A 7,235-nucleotide genomic window follows, 5' to 3' on the forward strand; every position below is an offset into this window, starting at 1 on the left:
GGTGAAAGCAGCATGCCCTGCTTTCCCTAATGATTAATATTCTCTCCAAAGAAACAGTGACATGTTTTGGTTTTTACAAAAAATATCTGAGGATGTGTAATTTAATGATAAAAACAAAAATTTAAGTCCAGATTTTTTTGGTCATTTGATGAGTTACCTCTCTGCTCTTCTCAGCCACACAAAAATGCTGAAAGAATTGGTGAATGTGCCCCACAGAGCTGCACTCAGTGGAACGAGGATACCAGATCTTGCAGGGCAACTGTGAAAGGCAGTGGGAGACCATATAGTAAGGAATAGAAGTAGAGAGAGCCAGAAAAAGTTAGGAGAGGCTGGAAAATAAAAACATGAGAAGTGAAGAAGGAGAGAGCTGGTAAAGGCAGAAGAAATTAGAGGAGAAAGAAGCAGGTTAGGGGGAATGGTATAATTTTAAAGGGCAGAGGAGGAAAGTGGGGGAGGAAAAGCAGAGGAGAAATGGGAGCTGCCAGGCCAAAGAGAGAGAGAGAGAGAAGGGGGGTCTATAAACTGCAGAGGGCAGTCGAAGGAGAACGTGTAGCATTGGCCCAATGACAGTAGAGCTCTGACACATCCATGCAGTGTTCAACCTGAAAACTACAAAAAGACCAAATCTAGAGTTGTGTGATTAAAGCAGGCTTCGTTTTAGAGGTGTACCTGGGACACCACAAATATTAAAAACAAAAAACAAGGATTTTATAGTTCAGGGGTCAGACGTTTCCAAATGGGGGGATCTGGCAGACAAAATAGGCAAGGTTATGGGAGCAAAATATAAGCATAACAAGTTATTCATAACGACCTCCTGAAACAAAGACATGGTTGCAAAGTGGTCAAGGCAAGGCAGTCATAACAACAGGTAGCCATAACAACCTTTTGAAACAAGGGTAGGATTGCAAGACGGTTACTAATTTTTTAAAACAAGGATGATTTTCATTTCCTGGAACAGGCAGTACAGAACCATTTTCAGTTAAGATTACAGGTGAGCCATAGCCCAATCCTTGAGAAACAGAAGTTTAATCACAAACAAGAAGGAACCTAGCTTGTCTTTACTATAAGATGCATTTACACCTAAGACAGAGGCAGGCTGGTTCTTCACCAAAGCCTCCTTTTCTTGACTCCTGGATTGTTTGAGCCAGTGTCCTGAGAATGAGCTAGTAATGTGTAAGGGGCAGGACCTTGTTACAAGGTAATTCAGGATTTTCCATTCACTTCTGGCCTGCAGTTTTATCTGCTTTATCTGTGGAGCCAAATGAATTCCTGTAAAGTCTGGATAGCAGTTATCTTCCCATTTAAATCTTCTCCCTGATTCTATTTACTAGAGTTTGCACTTCAGTGTGCTGGGTGCTAAATTTTGTTTTTACAACCATCTCTAAATGCTGACTTTGGAAAGTGGTTATGCTGCCAACATGACACTCTCCAGCAAAGAGTCAGCAGAGCCTGGTGGATGAGCAACACTTCCCTCTCCCACAGCTGTGTCTGCCCTTCTGAATATTCAACATGCACTGGGGTCCCTCCTGGGAGGTCTACTTGTCTAACTCTTCAAGGACCCCAAGAAATGAATAGACAGAAACATAAATTAGGTCCCAGTCTTAATCTGAGTAGCCAGCAGAGTCCAGGAAGTTCTTCAAGTTCCTCAGCTGTGGTTTTCATAGCTATGCATTGAGAACAGTATGTCTGCCTCTTGCACACTAGCCCTGGGAAGGGAACATGATTAGGTTGGGTGTAAAAAGGTGGATGAGTCCTGCACATAGAGCCCCTAAGTACAAAGCTAGAGACAGGCACATAGCCGGAGCCGACTAAGAGATGTCTTAAATTTCCCAGATCCTTCTCCATTCCTACCTGGAAAATGGTAGAAAGTATGTGCAAGGAGCCACAGTTCTTCCTAAGGAGTTTAGTTCCTTGGATTTAAAAGTACTAAGGAAATCTGAGAGCCAGGAATATAGTTCAGTGCATAAGAAAGCTTGCTACCAAGGTTGAGAACCCAAGTTAAATCCTCAAGACCCACATGTTTGAAAGCAACAACCGACTCCCACAAGCTGCCCTCCAACTACACACACACACACACACACACACACAATTTTAGGTTAAGCACTGAGCATTCCTGAAGGCTGCCTTTTTGTTTCAATCTTCTAACTGGCCCTACAGCTCTAATTTTTCTGAGTGTCCTGGAACCCCTAGCCCTACCCAAGACCCTATCTCTGTTATGGCTAAAGTTGTCCCAGGGAGACTGCGGGTGCTTGGCAGTGTGCCGTCACCAGAATTATATTCTCATGGGACTCAATCCTTAAATTCATGACAAATGACATTGCCATCCAATCATTTTGCTATAAAGAGGCCTATGAAGGCAAAGCAGCCACTTTTGGGAAGAGCTCAGCATGCTGTCTTTCCTGGGTCTCTCACCCTGTTATCTCACACCTTCAGAGATGACAGCATACACCATCCCAGGTGCCATTTTTAGGCATTCCCCAGAAGTGAATTTTTCAGACAGGCAATATACCATTATGCATGACACAGCATACAACTTGGATGCTGGAGTATTTATGAGGTGTATGGTTCTAGGTTCAAACTGCTGGATAAGATTTCAGACCTCAAATACTGGTACCAAATTTTTAGTCATAAAGCCGGAACATACTGAGAGCCACAAAAGTACCCATTGTTGTGACACTGAAATTACTTATAGTAATTACTTACAGTAAAATGCAAATATTCCAATGAATGGTAACTCATGAAATATCTTGACTAATCTTTAATGTTTGAATTTTACTTGTGTATGTATATATGTCTCTATCTATGTATGTATATGGCCCCTGGATGCACCAAAAGGGGGCATCAGATCTTTCTGGAACTTGACTTATAGGAAGTTGTGAGCTGCTGAACATGCCTGTTAGGAACCAAATCCAAGTGCTCTGGAATAGAAGCAAGCATTCCCAGCACTGAGGCATCTCTCTAGCCTCTTTGCTAGTCTTTAACTTCTTATAAAAGCAAGCCTTTAAGTGGGGAAAATAGGAAATAAAAAATGACAAAGTGTACTAGGTGTATTAGGGCTATGGTGGTGGATATACGGGACACATTGCTACATGGGATTCACATATGTAACTTTCACAGCAATGCGGGAGATCAGTAATATCATACCTATTTTGAGTTTGGAGAGATAATGCTCAGAAAATGTGCATGATTTGCCAAGGGAAAAAACGTTGATTAAAATGATAAAATTAAGAGGGTGAGAAGAATGTGGAACAATGAGTGACCAGAAGACATGGTAGGAAGGGATAAGGTATGGAGCAAGGCACACTGAGTTATCCAAAAGATATGAGACTTAGTAAGTTCTCAGGGCTGCTCTGAAGCTTATTTTCTGACTTTCATGTCACTCATTCATTCATTTATACTGCAAAAACAATTATTGAATGCCTACTACATCCAATTAATGCATCTGTTGTGAATGCCTACTAAATCCAATTAATGCATCTGTTGTTGCAGGGTGGCCATCAGTGTGGAAGGCAGGATTCTGTCCTCAATGGGCACAAACCCTAGCAGGGGTAAACAGGCATGCACGAGATCCTGTTTCTTTAATACAAAGTAGGTACACATGCTTGCTGAGGAGTATACAGACAGAGCTCAGTGGCCATCTGGAGGGGAAAAAAAGACGAATTTAGATGGCAAGGATTTGGGAAGGCTTCCTGAAATAGATCGCACAGAAACGTGGTTGCATTTTAGACACAAAGAAAAAAGAAAGGAAGTCTGCAGGGTGGAATAGGACAGGTGATGAAGGTGCAAAGCCAGGAACCGAGCATGTGCGAGGGTACAAAGCCAGGAACAGAGCATGTGCGAGGGTGCAAAGCCAGGAACAGAGCATGCGTGAGGAAGAAAAGGGTTTGGGGGTGGTTTTTCTATCAGAGTTTCTCTGTAGCTTTGGAGCCTGTCCTGGAACTAGCTCTTATAGACCAGGCTGTCCTCGAACTCACAGAGATCCTCCTTCCCCTGCCTCCCAAATGCTGGTATTAAAGGCATGTGCCACCACTTCCTGGCAGGGTTTCAGTTTTTTTAAAGAATAAAAAAGAGTATGGAGGCTGTGGAGTTCTGGCACACTACCCTAAAATAGAGCAGCATGGTATGTTAGATATGTTAAGATTAAAAACAAAGCAAAGCCTGCAGAAATGGCTTGTCCTAGACAGTATTTCTGACCACTCCTTCCCTCTCCCTTTTTTAGACTTATTTATTTTTATGTGTGTGTGTGTGTGTGTGTGTGTGTATGGATGTTTTGCCTGCAGGTCTGTCTATGAATCACATGCAGATATGCCTGTGGAAGCCAGAAGAGGGTGTCAGATCCCCTGGAACTGGAGTTACAAAAGCTTGTGAACTGGCTTGTTGGTGCCAGGAATTGAACCCTGGTCCTCTGGATATGCAGTTGGTGCTGTTAACTGCAGACTGCAGAGCCATCTCTCCAGCCTCTGTTTTCTGACGGGCTTGAAGTGGATCATAGACCATCACGTGGGATGTACCCATCTGAAACCCAGGGTCTAGAAGTACATTCTCTCCATAGGACGCCAAGGAATTGGAATGCAACATACTTTCTTCAGCCTCTGGTCTATTAAATGTCTCTTACTGTTTCTCCACTCTGTCTCTGCTCTCTGCCAACAAACTGTAAAACCACCTGGGCTTGCTGACTTTAAGCTTTCTTTTACTTTTTGTTTATTTGGTTTTTGTTTCTGTTTTTTTACAAGACAGGGATGATAGATAGATAGATAGATAGATAGATAGATAGATAGATAGATAGATAGATAGATAGATAGATAGATAGATAGATAGATAGATGATAGATAGATGATGGGTGGGTGGATGGATAGATAGATAGATAGATAGATAGATAGATAGATAGATAGATAGATAGATAGATAGAGATAGATAGATAGACAGACAGACAGACTTGGAGTCTTCTTGGAACTCACTGTTGACCAGGCTGGTCTTGAACCCACAGAAATCCACCTGCCTCTGCCTCTGCCTCCTGAGTGCTGGAATTAAAGGCCTATGGCACGACTGCCCGGCTAGGGTCCTGCTTTGTTAATAAAGTCTCCATGACACATAAAGCTTGCATTTTTTCTGATAATCTATCTCTTGTTATAAGGAACCTTCAGTGAGTACAAGAAAAGCTATTTTCCCTCCCCTACAAAAGAAAAAGCAAAATACGAAGCTGAAGCTGTAGCATGGGCCAAGAGATCCAGAGGCCCAAACAGATCTGGCAACAGGGATGACGGCAAATTAAGCTCCTTTAGGGACCTGAGTACAAAATGAAGCTGATAAAAAATCCCACCTTTCAGGCTGGTTTGCACGTTCAATAGGATACTGTTATGCCCACATTTTGGAACCCCAAAATAGCTCCACAGAGCCAGATTCCAATGTAAATGCAAAAGGGCCTCTGTTTAGCAAACGTAAGCCTGGACCACAAACCTCCAGCACACCAACACAGCAGGTGAAAAGGGAGTGACAAGCTCTGAAAGTGGAATTGAGGCTGTGCATATCTCTACCACTTAGGGTTGTGTAGAGGGAATAGAGAGTAAGAAGATTTCTGAAACCATTGGTCAGTTTGGGGGCACAAAACCCCTAACAAAGAAACATAAATCACTGACAAGGTATCTGCAAGGGCAGGATATCTTTGGGGACATCTCGTCTTTATTAAATTTTACTATCTCACACCTTAATTGGCTATCTGTTTCAGGTTTCGCTCTCAGCACATTCCTGGAGCTGAGGTTAGTCCCAAGTCATAAATAGCCTTAAGAGAAGCCCCCATCTTTAAGATGGGGTACATGAAGTCGTATTTCAGTTAGGTATTTCAAAGTCTCATAATACACACACACACACACAGCTGTAGTAGGAGGCCACTTGTTTGTTGCCCAGTGCTCAGCCCCAAAATAACCATACAGAAACTGTATTAATTATGTCACTGATTGGCCTATTAGTTTTAGCTTCTTATTGGCTAACTCTTACATCTTAATTTAACCCATTTCTATTAATCAGTGTGTCACCATGTGGCTGTGGTTTACCAGCAAGGTTCCCTCTGGTGTCTGGCTCTGGTAGGGCTCCGTGGGTTCTCCCTGACTCTGCCTACTCTCTCTCTATATATATATATCTTTTCCAGCCTGGCTATATTCTGTTAAGCCATTGGCTGAAAGCAGCTTCTTTATTTATTAACCAATAAAAGCAAAACATATACAGATGGACTTCCCACACCATTTCCCCTTTTCTGTTTATATAAAAAGGAAAGTTTTAATTTTAACATACCATAATTACATATAACAAAAGAGTTATCAAGGAAGAATTACAGTTACAATATTTTAAACTACTTTATCTTTTATCATCACTAAGGAAAACTGTAATTTAAATGCTCAGTGATTGCGGTGAATGACAAATGAGGAGTGCTGATGAGGACAGTCATGTGACTGGGGCGGGACTTCAGAAGTGCATAACCAGGGCAGCTGGGGAAGAGGCAGTAAGATTGGAAGGTCTAAAAACCACAGGTAAAGAGGCACTTGCTTACAAAGGGAATGGAAGAATTTGAATGAATGGGCTTGGCACTGGGTTAAAAATATCTCCTGGAGGGCTAGAGAAATGGGTCAGTGGTTAAGAGCACTGGCTATTCTACCATAGGACCCAGAGTCAATTCTCAGCACCTACATGGCGTCTCACAGCCATCTGTAATTCCAGTTCTCTGATGGCACCCTTAGGTACTGCATGCATATGGTACACAGATGTACATGCCAACAAACACTCAGACACAAAAAATAAAAATACATAAAATCTCATAAAATATATAAATAACTCATGGGCCCTAGGGGTGAGCATATTACTATTATTCTAAATGAACATAGTATTGAACTGCGGTTCAGAAATATGCCTTTATACTCATAGATTAATACAACACTCAGTCCTAATCAAAGGAGTTTCTGAGCAATGTCTTTGCTCAGTGGACAGAAATTAATACAGCGACTCACAACTAGTCAAACTGCAGAGAGCCAATGTCTGTGAAGTACTCAGTCATAAATGGTAGATCTGTGTCACACCCTTCTCCCACAAGCCTTAGAAAAAGTCACAGAAGAGGGGTGGGAAGATTCTAAGAATTGGGGGTGTTGAGGAAGACCTTGCTACAGTGTCTTCTGGACGACAGGGAGGGATTGCTGCACTCACAAACCACAGTAACAAGATCAAGCCAGTCAGCCTTCCAGCGACGA

This window comes from Chionomys nivalis, chromosome 1 (assembly GCF_950005125.1).
Source record: "Chionomys nivalis chromosome 1, mChiNiv1.1, whole genome shotgun sequence".
NCBI lineage: Eukaryota > Metazoa > Chordata > Mammalia > Rodentia > Cricetidae > Chionomys > Chionomys nivalis.